Source organism: Pleurodeles waltl, chromosome 7 (genome assembly GCF_031143425.1).
Source record: "Pleurodeles waltl isolate 20211129_DDA chromosome 7, aPleWal1.hap1.20221129, whole genome shotgun sequence".
NCBI lineage: Eukaryota > Metazoa > Chordata > Amphibia > Caudata > Salamandridae > Pleurodeles > Pleurodeles waltl.
In genome coordinates, this window is record NC_090446.1 from 1,067,845,319 (window position 1) to 1,067,858,345 (window position 13,027).

A 13,027-nucleotide genomic window follows, 5' to 3' on the forward strand; every position below is an offset into this window, starting at 1 on the left:
AATCTCCCCGTGGGCCAGTTCTTACGCCTGAGACAGAATGGCTCGAATCTCACAGACTATGCAAAGCATGCCAACAAACTTTCTACCAAACTGCAAGAAAAAGATTACCCCACACACCTCGTCAGAAGAGCCAACAAAAGAGCATGCAATAATAACAGAGATCAATTGTTGCAACCATGCTTCAACAAACCCAACTCCTAACAGATAGTGTGCGTAACTACATTCAACCCACTGTCCAACAGGATCCAAAAAATCATCAGAGATGACTGGAAGATCCTGACATCTGGAGGCCTGCCCTTCCAACAACCATTGCAAGCCTATAAAAGAGCCATGAATATACGTGACATGGTGGTTCATACCGCTAAACCATCCGGTAAACAGACAACACTATGGCATCTGCCACACCCTACAGGACACTATCCATGTGGCAAGTGTAGTATATGCCAGTTTACCCAGAAATCTACAACGGTGAACCTCGGTCTGAAAACCCAGTGGGTTCTGAAGTCACTCAATAACTGCAACAGTAAAAATGAGGTTTATTTGATCAAGTGCCCCTCCAGCTAAAATACATTGGAATGACAACGAGGAAAGTGGGCACCAGAATCTGCGAGCACAGGAGCACTATCCGCTGCAAGTGCGATGCAACTAAGCTCACAAATCATTTCATTCTGAACAACCATTCGCCGGATGATTTATCTTGGACTGTTCTAGAACAATTACCACCCACGACCATCAATATGACACAGAAGTTATTTTTCTATGAACAACGCTGGGTCTGGAGACTACACTCAGACACTAATGGCCTGAATGATGAGATTCCATGGTTCTCACTTAACAAATAATCTTGTCCGCTATAATCTGGATATACAGCAATACTTTGCCAGGTAACCACCCTGTGGTGTGGAAGAGTCACCCACTGCCTCCTTCCCCCTCTGCACTTTTCATGGTGCTTTTTCTTCTTTGTTCCCCCTCTATCTCTCTCCTTCCCCTCTGCTCTGTTCCACCCCCATATCTCTCTCTCCCCGCTGCCCCCCCTTACACCCTCCCCTTGCCCTCATGATTCCCGTGCCTCTCTTCCTTTTCTTCCCCCCTTTTCTGTTCTTTCTTTCTTGTCCTTCTTTTCTTTTTTCTTTTTTCTTCTTCCCCCACCCACCTTTATACCTTTCTGTCCCACTTCCTTTATACCTTCTCCATTTCTATTTGCCCCTCCTCCTCCTTTGTTCTGTCTCTTTCTTTCCCTTCTCCCTTTCCCTTTTGTTTCCCCTTTCCCCTTCTTTCCCCCCCTTTTGGCTCCCCCCTTCTCCCTTTCCTCGTTTACTTTCTTCTTTTTCTATTTCTATCTTTCTTCTTCTGTCTTCAGCTTGCTCTCCTCCCTTTTCCTTTCTGTCTTCATCTTGCTCTCCTCCCTTTTCCTTTCGCTTTCCCTACCCTTTTCCCACCACCCCCTGTTTACTCCCCCTTCTCCCCTTCCTCGTTTACTTTCTTCTTTTGGTATCATTATTTAGTGTCTCTCCAATCATTTGATCGCGGTGCCCCTCCCACTATACGCGAGAGGGGTTGACTTTACCGTCGGCAATGCTGGGAACTACACTTCCCAGCATTCCGTTGGTGGCGCAGCGTCATGTGACTTCACGTCACATGACGTCGCTCTCCCAATACCGTGCTTCATACCAGGCTACACAACCCGGGCCGGCGGCGGTGATTGCGCTTTCTTCGGCCCGCTGGCCCATATTATCGATAATTGAAACACCTGGGCTGTTAGCGGTGATGGCGCGAATTGACGCGCTGGGGCCAATTAACTCCTCCCTTCAAATACCGCCTTCCCCCTGGACATCTCACACAAGCGGTCCAGCGAGGGGACAGTATAGGTGCACAGTGAGCACCCTCTTTGGAGTTGTGAGTCGTCGGCCCCCGTGGCACAGATAAGATTTTTCTTGTTTGTTTCTTGTTTCTTATTTTGTAATTTTGCCTTTTCCTCTTCTGTTGTGTATCTCATTCCTATTAGGCTGATTACATAATACTTCATTTAGTTACCAGGGGTGCCTTGTCTTCCTGAGACAATATTTACCCCATGTTGGGACTCATCATTATTGTTCCTACTTGCCTTCATCAGATAGAACGCTATGTAGTTGATATATTGCCATTCCTTTTTACCATATTTTATTACTCTATCCATATAGTGTGTGACAATAAGGGGACTCTCCCCCTCCTGGACAACTGGGGCTAGTTGCCTCCAGGTTCAGGGTAAGAATATGTTTCTCCCCTTTTTAGTTTTGTTCCACACACGTGTGCAATGCATGTATTCTTCTTTCTATGTCATGTGTGTTTGCTTTGCTGTGGAGTGTTGTTTCACAATTCTGATGTGTGCTTTATTCCCCCCAGGCCTACACAAGGTAATTCCTTGCCTAAGGTAGGCCCCTTACGTTCATTGCACCTTCTTCGACCTACTCTCTCATTGCACGGAGTATGTTCTTGTTCCCTCATATTATATGAGACATAGGGATCCTAGGCCCTGACGAATGCCCCGAGACCTTCCTTGGCTCAACAGAGAGGGCAGAAACATGTTGTCCATTGAATCTTAGATAGGCGACCCTGTGAGTCCTTGCTCTCACAGAGGTGTCCCCATTTTCTGTTTTTAATCACACCAACAGTCCCCACCGTTAAAGTGTACTCTCACATAGGTGACTGGTTAGGTGTTTTTAAGTATACCCCTAGGTTAGCTGGATCCCACACTTTTCCAGAACAGTGATAATTTACGCACTCCATCCTGTTCTTTTAACAGTGAGGTTGAGTCCGCCCAGGTGGCATTGCCCTACCTGGGTGGCGCTAGGTGGTCATATGATGAAACATGACACTATATACTGTGTGAGACCACCTAGTCCGTAAAGGAAACTTTCCTTCCCCCTCCTCCACCTCCTAACCTCGACTCTCCACAGTATCCACCAGTATCAACTTACCTAATAGGGTCTAAGAGCTACTAGGAAGCTTTCCACAGCTTAGAGCTCTCTTTGAACCCTGTACTTTCTTGTGTGATTTTGTTTTTGTATTTTGGGAGATCAGTACAGTGTTGTTCCCTTTGGATATATATATTTCTTTTATCCTCAACTCTCCCTTACTCTCCAGTTGTGTTACGGCAGTCATAAGATCGCCATACTCGTAATGAGGCCCAAAGTCCCTAAATCCAAAGGTACATCCAGGCGACAAAGAGAGTGATCCTTTCACCTCAAAATCCAAGTGAAAAGTGACCAGGAAATGGACAAAGCACTGGGAGTATCTTGCTCGACAGGAATAGGAAGTTGGAGTCTCTGGGGCACTTCCTTCCACTTTCGGAAACAAAAGGCTTCTCAAGTAAAAAGCAACTTGAAGGGTCCGTTGGAGAAGAAAATCCACTCAAAAACACTTTTTGACTAGATTTAGATGTATCTGTAGTAGAAAATCTACTCCAGGTGTATTCGCCCTCTGTTTTGACCAGCGTCCACCGACCACCGGGGGACTGTTTTGACCACGGTCATGGCCAGAAGGAGCGAGAGTAAACGTAAAGTTTCATGCTGGAAACAGTGGGATTGAAAGCAATGTCTCATGCGTGCTCGTTAGCGGCCTGGGACTATCGCAGCACTTGCAAGAGATTGCCAAAACCCAACCTCACAGGCATGAACGAACTCCGCTCTGTGCCGCATTGCAGAATTCAGGAACTCCATGCTACTCTACATAGCGTGATGTGCCCGAATTCCGCAAAGTCTGCCAGCAGAGCAGAGTTCTACGCCCGGCCCTATTCCTCAGTCATTTTTGGCAGAAATGACCGGGCTCTCATCAGATATTTTGGAGCATCTGAGATATACATGGAAAACAAGAGAGGTGCAAATATGCACCCTTGCTTTAACCTGTTAGGTGTTTTAATTGTCCTTGGTAGTGAGACATTACTTCCCAGCTTGAGCTGTGTCCATGGCCCCTCGTGTAGCTTGATTATCAATTTAAATTGTCACGGCATGATACCCCATCTATCAATTTTCTTGATAGACAACAGTATCACATGCTGTTGGTAGAACCTCTTCATTCACATTCCTTCACCTTTTACCAATTGTGCATTTATATATTGCATGAGTGATTCCATAAAGAGTGTTGCAATGTGAACCAGTCACTTGATGTATTGCCAGAGTAAACAAGTAGGTCATGTGCGTGGTTATTGTACATAACATGCAGTCACATGTCACTATAATTCCCAGCAATCAAATGACGTGCAATCACCAACTGATGTAACATACAAATGTCATGTATAGCAGCAGGAAAGACAGTATAAATGTGTGTGAAGTGGCCCCTGGAATCACAGACAGCATGCATAGTAATGGAGTCCAGAGGTGTTGATTGTGTTAATGGTGTGCTATCTGGACAGCAGACTGAAGTGCAATATGCCTGCAGTGAATGGATTCTAGCACACAAGGGGATGTGTAGTGGCATAGAGCAGACACGCAACCTGTTGGCTGTCCTGAGTAATATATTGGAGATATATTGCTACATTCAACTGATGCTGCATGTCAATATCTGGTATAAGCATTCAGTGGGATCATTGTCCTTTTGTTTTACCATTCCCCTTTTTCCTTGTATTATTTTCAGTGCCCACTGATTTTATGTGATTTTACTACAGTTGCTAAGAGTGGCATGTGTGTGATGTGACACATACTTCAAACTTGGTTGGTGTAAGTTTGAGCCTGGTTGGGCTGTAGTAATCCTTGAGTAGTGCTAGGAGTAACCTTTGTAAATTGAGCCTGTCACACCCTCTGTGCATGTGTTAGTGGATTGTATTATGCTTCATTTACCCTGCTTAATTTTCCCCTGGTCACACCAGCTGGGGAGAATATTCCCCATTTTTGGGTCTATCTCTCTGCCCTCACCCACATTTACACCTTGGCAGTACATTTTTATATGCATACAATTCTACATATGTGGCAGACTATTATGCACACATATTTAGGGAAATACTGTACATATGTTTTTGATTGGACCTTTGTGAATTGCCACTTGATTGTTGATAAGTATATGCACTAGGTGTACTAGTTTATATAAGGTTACAAATGGCTTTTGAAAAATCATTGGCTATCAAACTCAACAATGTCATTGTCAAAAAAAGGACTGCCAGTCAAAAAACAATCTGGAGTCAGAGCGAATGTCAGCCTAGAAAATACAATCTTAAATGTCCATGATTATGCATACTTTACAGTGACAAAGGTAATGATTGTTTAATAATAATTGTTTGACTGTTCAGAAGACTACTCAAGAGTTGGCTCTCTTCTATATAACCACCATACTCAAACAACAATGCACTGCTTATTCCTCTGTACGCAGTCATATATATATATATATATATATATATATATATATATATATATATATATATATATATATACAACAATGCACTGCTTATTCCTCTGTACGCAGTCATATATATATATATATATGTATATATATATATATATATATACATATTTCTTCAACAGATGGACAGATAGCCATCTGACGGCTGCACCGATCCCATCAAGTATCTCCCAAATCTCGAAATCGATTAAATCCAATGCGCTCGTATTTAGTTCATGAATTTATTTTGTTATACAGGTAACACAGAGTCCTGAGTGTGATGTCTGTCGACGCGTTTCGGCAAAACGCCTTCTACTGGACAGTTTGGCTGCTCAGCCAACATCATTTACATACAAATTTTAAGTCCTTCATTTATTTCCATAACACTTTAGTGTACTGAAAAAGCGGCGGCCATTTTGAAGCATGCAATGATCATTATTTAAATACAACACTTGATAAGAGAATGAACCTACATTAATGCTAATACTTTCAGAAAAAATTAGAATTAAAAAGTCATAAATATCAAATATAATAGAGAAAAGGCAATAGCTTCCAATAATTCATAATGTTCGGTCATATAAAGACATTACTCAAATGACAGGAAAAGTAACAATATAAATATAAACGAAGGAACTGTAGTATCATATTTTTAAATATTTCGATTGTCATTCGTTATATATAAATATAATTATTACTAACTAATTAATATCCTGTATTAAAATTCTATTTGACTATATTGTAGTGCTTGAGTATATATCTAATGCCTATATGATCAAATCTGATTCATCTCTATCCTTATCTGTATAGCAGGTAATTCTATAGACACATGTAGATAGGTTGTATTCAAGTAAGGCCTCAGCATAAAGTGCAAAGTGCTAAAAATCTATACTGATAATAAGTGCAAAAAAGCATATAAAGTGCATCAAAGTGTTACAAAACTCCAATTAAAACAACCAATTCTATTGATTTCTTGGTCCCATATCATATTCCATATATATATATGTATCTCTATATGTGATATTACCTATTCTGCATTTGCCAAGTTACAGGGAAGTGAAATTAAACAATCATCATCAATAGCACAGTACAGATCTATATAATCATTCATAGGACCTAATGACACCTAAATTTCATCAAACTATAGTGTGAACTCAGAATAAAGAAAATTACTCAGTCATATCTACTTTACAAATTCTATCATGGCATGTTCATATGAGTTAATTATGATCTTCTCACCCATCCTTAAAAAGAGAATGTAAATAAAATACTGCTGAAATAGCACTACTATTTTTAGAATTAGAAAACATAGAGAGTCTCTTTCTAAAATGAGAATAAAAGCAGTAAACGGTATATTATCATCTAAGATGGACATAGAGCTCAGCATCAAGATTGTTCCCCAAAGGGGATTCGGAACCCAATAGTAAAATCATTTTGGATTCCATTTGTCTGAGCTCAAGCGTTCTGTTGCCAGCTCTGGGATTGTTTTTGATATGTTTGATGCCATAAAAGGATAAGGTACTACATTCTCCTTTATGTGCCTCCCAGAAATGTTTGGCCAAAGGATAGGTTTTGTCATGATTTTTTATGGCTCTGAAGTGTTGTAAGAACCTGACTTTTAACTTGTGAATGGTACTTCCAATGTATTTTTTATGACATCCACATTCAATTACATAAATCACAAATTCAGTGTCACATGTGATTCGATCCTTGATCTCGCACTGACGACCATCAAAAGTTTGGTATTTGTATGTATTTTGAGCGTATTTACAGGCCTTGCAATGGCCACATTTCCAAAATCCCAAACTTTTTTGGCTCAACCAAGATGTGTTGGTTTTTGCTGAAAAGTAGCTTCTAGTTAGATAATCTCCCAGGGAACGTGCTTTGCGAAATGTTATGGACGGATGAGTTTCTATGTGATCATTGATAATAGGATCGTTCTGTAAAACGTGCCAATTTTTTTGGAGTATAGTTCTTAGTGAGTCATGTTGTTGGTTATACTGAAAGAATACTCTAGGTGCTGAGTGTTGGGAATCATTGCAGGTCACTGTGTTATTAAAAAGAAACTCATCTCTACTTTTATTCCTTACTCTGTATAGTGCATCACTTAAACTTTTTGGAGGATAACCTCTACTTCGAAACCTGTCCACCATTGCCTTGGATTCCAAGTCATATTGGTTCTCATCAGAGCATATTCTGCAAGCCCGCAGTAGCTGGCTGTATGGTATGCTCCATTTAAGTGCATGAGGATGCCCACTATTAGCATGTAATATGGAATTACAGGCCGTGGGCTTTCGATATATAGTTGTCTCAAGATGATTTTTTTCTACTTTTAGTTGGACATCTAAAAAGGAGATAGTATCTCTACTAAAGATAGCATCTAAATAGATGTTGAGTTGGTTGTTATTTAGTACATTTATGTATTCCAACAACAGTTGTTCTGTGCCGTCCCAAATAATGAACAAATCATCGATATATCGCACCCACAGTATCACTCTATCCATATAGATGTTGTTACTTTCTGACCATGCCACCTCCTTCTCCCACCAGCCCATATATAAATTGGCATAGGTGGGAGCAAAGGATGCCCCCATAGCTGTCCCTTGTTTTTGTAAAAAGCTTTCATTATCGAAAAGGAACAGATTGTGTGTAACCAGATGATTTAAAATACAGTGTGATTGAAGGGACACCGAAAGACATTATGGGTGGTGACAGAAAAAATAAATTAAGGATTCTGGAGTCTAGATATCTACTTGCCTCTGATACCAAAGAACCAAATGGATTCAACAGTAGTAAGGAATTATATGTCCATTTGAGACAAAGTGATGATTATTTTTAACTCTGTAATTGTTTGTAAAACCAGATATTTGGATATGCTTTTAATTTTGTCACCAATTCTGCCATCACAGAGCTGGCGAGTAAAAGAAAATTAGTCTTTTTTTGTATATTTGCATAATAGGGTGAGAAGTGGAGTTGTTTACAATGCCCACTTGGCCTGGATTGTGTGAGGAAGATTTTATCGTGAAAGCACATTAGGACTGGTATATAGTATAGATGACTTTATTAGACATTCATGAGGAGGTTGGCTTGAAGTCATATGTACCCATAATATGTGGACTGTAAAATTGGAGAGCAGACTAATGTAGGCACTATGGCTTTCACGTTTGTAATGAGTTTATTGTAAACCCAATCCAACTGGTTTTGTGATATTTAGGTAGATTCACGTGAGCAAAACTCAAAATACATTATTGTAATGCCGAACATTCGCAAATGCAGACATTGGATATAATGTGTGTCAGCTTTGTGATAATATGTTGGATATTTACAAAAAACTAATCAAGGTTGTAAAATTTGTTTGACAATGCGACCATGTGACTATATAAATGACAAACAAATATGGTGGCAAACAGGTTGACAAAGGCAATAACATTCCGAAACGCGTACCTGCTTGGATTGAATAAATGGCATAATCCCACTCGCCCTTGGAATGCCTGTCTTACTTACAGTAGGAGTAGGGTGCTTATCTATATGGAAAATGTCACTTACCCAGTGTACATCAGTTTGTGGTATGTAGTGCAGCAGATTCACATGCTGTGCATATCTCGCCATATAGTGTTGGGCTCAGAGTGTTATAAGTAGTTTTTCCTCAAATAAGTCTTTTTTCGAGTCACGGGTTCAAGTGACTCCTCCTCTCAGTGTTAGTGCGCATGGGCATCGACTCCTTTATTAGATTGTTTTCCCGCAGGATCGTGAAGTAAGGAGTGAAAGATTGTGTATGTACAACTATAGATGTATAAAAAGTAAATAAGATGTCCATGCAAATATATACATATGTACAAATAAGTACTACAACAACTACAGGCTCCCGGGGAGGAGGCAGGGTGCATGTTAATCTGCAGCACTACATGCCACGAACAGATGTACACCGGGAAAGTGACTTTTTCAGTTCGATGGCATGTGTAGCTGCAGATACAAATGGTGTGCATAGACTAAAAAGCAGTTCTCCTCCCAAATAAGCAGTGGTTAGCCCGTAGGAGTTGAAGTAGTTTGAAATAGTGTTTGTAGCACTGCTTGTCCAACATTGGCTTGTTGTCTAGATAACACACCCACACAGTAATGCTTTGTGAATGTATGGTGTGTGGGCCATGTGGCTGTTTTGCATACATCTGCCATTGGTATATTTCCTAAGAATGCCATAGAGCCACCCTTTTTTCTAGTGGAATGTGCCTTTGGAGTTATTAATAGCTGTATTTTGCTTTAAGGTAGCATGTGTCAATACATCTTACAATCCATCTAGCTAATCCTTCTTTTGAAATGGGATTACCTTTAAGAAGTTGTTTAGTTTTCCTAAAGTCCTTTGTTCTGTCTACATAATACATTAGAGCTCTTTTAAGATCAGGAGTGTGTAAAGCTCTTTCAGCAGTACAGTCTGGCTGTGGAAAGAAGGCTGACAATTCCACTGACTGATTAATGTGAAAAGCTGAAACCAATTTAGGCAAAAAAACTTTGGATTTGTCCTAAGTACTACTTTGTGTTTGTGTACTTGGAAGAATGGTTCTTCTAGAGTAAATGCTTGAATTTCACTTACTCTTCTCAAGGAAATATTTGCTACTCAGAAAGCACCCTTCCGTGTTAGAAATTGAATAGTACAAGAGTGCATGGGTTCAAATGGGGGACCCATAAGTCTTATATAATATTAAGATTCCATGCTGGAACTGGTGGAGTTCTGGGTGGAATAATGCGTTTAAGTCCTTCCATAAATGCTTTTATGACAGTAACTCTAAACAGAGAGGTATGTTGCATGTTTTGTAAGTAGGCTGATATGGCCGTTAGATGAATCTTAATAGAGGAAAAGGCAAGATTTGCTTTTTGTAAATAAAGCAAATAGCACACAGGCGATCATTATGACATTGGCAGTAAATCCCACTTACCGCCTTGCTGACTGCCGCCAACATACCGCTGCCGTGGCAGATATCCGTTCACCATATTATGACACACACACACCAATCCGTCACTATTCAGCCACACAAACAATTCCACCACACCAAAGGTCAGTGATAAACTGGCGGTATCAAAACCCACACGTTACGCCAAAAGAACAACGCCCACAACATTATGACTCACGAATCACCACGGCGGACATTCAACGGAGGTAAACCATTGGCGGTACACACCACGCTCAAAATACACACACACTAATAAAACAGCACCACCTTGGATAATTCAAACTACACACACCTAACACACATACACCGACACACCACTATAAAACCCACACCCACATTTACCCAGAACCCTTTACGAATACAAATAATTGCCCTCAGAGAGAGACAGCAAGACCACTCACACAACCAGTGCCACATACCATCATCACCTATACACCACCCACGCACCTTATATCACATACCCCAACACATCACCCTACACACCCTCACACACACACCACTCACACTTCATTCATGGCACCACATCAACACCCCAGATTCTCTGAGGAGGAGCTAAGGGTCATGGTGGAGGAAATCATCCGGGTAGAGCCACAGCTATTTGGATCACAGGTGTAGCAGATATCCATTGCTAGGAAGATGGAGCTATGGCGGAGAATCGTGGACAGGGTGAACGCCGTGGGACAGCACCCCAGAACAAGGGAATACATCAGGAAGAGGTGGAACGACCTATGGGGGAAGGTGCATTCTTTTGCAGCAAGACACCAACTCGCAGTACAGAGGACTGGCGGTGGACCCCCACCACCTCCACCACAACTAACAACATGGGAGGAGCAAGTCTTGGCAATACTACATCCTGAGGGCCTGGCAGGAGTAGGAGGAGGACTGCACTCTGGTAAGTCAAATCTCTATTACTATCACCCCCCGACCTGCATGCCATCACATACCCCCAACCACACCCTCACTCCCATCATTCCACCACCTCCCACACATCCCACCATCACATCCCACTCATCCCAAGGCCAAGCCCTGCATGCCATATCTATGTATGGACACCACTCACAGATGTGCATGGACACCTATCACTACAGCATGCACACTAGAGACAATCAGCCAGCCCACCAAATAACAACATACACAAGGCAAAGCTGCCAGGGCGATAACAACCATAGAGGGCAACCCACCCATGCACAATATGTCACACACAGAAACAATGACACTGCATTTACATCCCCACAGGTACCCCAGACAAAGTCACCAGAGAAGAGGTGCAAGCAACATCCAGTCCCCCTACAGAAGAAGCCCACAGTGATAACAGCAGCTCTGCTCGCCTGCATCTGGATGACCAACCTGGCCCATCAGGGACCTCCGGAGAGTCTGCTACCCAGACACAGTCTCACACCACCACAGAGCCTTGCCCTACAGGAAACACCACCACAGCACCCACCCAGCGGACCCATACCTCTGTCCCCGGGACACGTCAATCAGCAGTGTTTCCACCACTACATGGACACCCGGGAACCCCACAAATCCATGGTGATCAGGGACCTAGGGTCAGTTGTAGTGGGCACATGGTTCAGGGCACAGAGACACAGGACAACAGGGAAGCTGGGAGGACTGATGTGCAGCAGGGGGAGGACAGGCCCAGGGAACCGACTCTCCAGGAGGCACTCACCGCGATCATGTGAGCATACCAACATTCCCAGGATACGCTGGGCCAGATCCTGGTCAAGATGCACGAGAACATGCAGTTGAAGGAGGGACAGTACCTGGGGATCAGGGAGGACTTGAAGGCCATCAATACCACCCATTGCAGGGGTGCTTGCAGACATGGCCAACAGTATGAGGAAGGCAGTGGCACACCAGCAGGGCCATGACACTAGCCAGACTACTGAACAGCCCTCCACCTCCGCTGCCGCTAGTGGACAGGAGGCCCTGCCACAGCACCATCAGGCCACCAGCACCCCTCCCCCTGCAGAAGGAGAGCCACCCCTCAAATGTTCCCCAAAATCCAGGCAGAAGCCAGAGACACATGCCAAGACCCCCGCCAGGAAATAAGACTCTCCTGAATGTCACCCTTGTGTCCCACTCTGTCACCCTGTCCACCCTGAACTGGCATTGCTCCTCTTCCTATGCCCCCTTGGACAGTGCACCTGTGCTACAAATAGACTGGACTCTAACCTGGACTTTCCTCCATCATCACCCCAGCCCATTGCGCTTCCCCCTTTTCATCAGAGCACTGCAATAAACACGCTTAAAAAAAATACAAGTATGGAGTATGTCAAATGATTACAAAATGTATTTGTTTAACAAGGTTCTTATATTGCAATTCAACTGTACAGTAACATGTACATTGGAAAGTCCTGTAGTTGACTGCAGAGAACACACCAGGAGCAATAGTGGGGCACCGGCATCTGCAAAAAGAGATGCCAATGGGTGCAGTGAGTGGCCATAGCAGTAGGAATTCACAGCCTGCCAGTGACAATGTCACACATCAAACTGTCAATGAATTGTGAAATAACACTGTCTTAGCTGTCTTTCATTGGAAGTATAGACGAATGACTGCACTTCTGTTGTCCTCATCCTCATCCTCTGCCTCCTCATCTTCTCTGTCCACAGGGTCCACTGCTGCCACATGGGCATCTCCAGCCTTTTCCTGCAGAAAAGGCACATGGCGTCTCAAGGCAAGGTTGTGCAACATACAGCATGCCACAATGATCTGGCAGACCTTCTTGGGT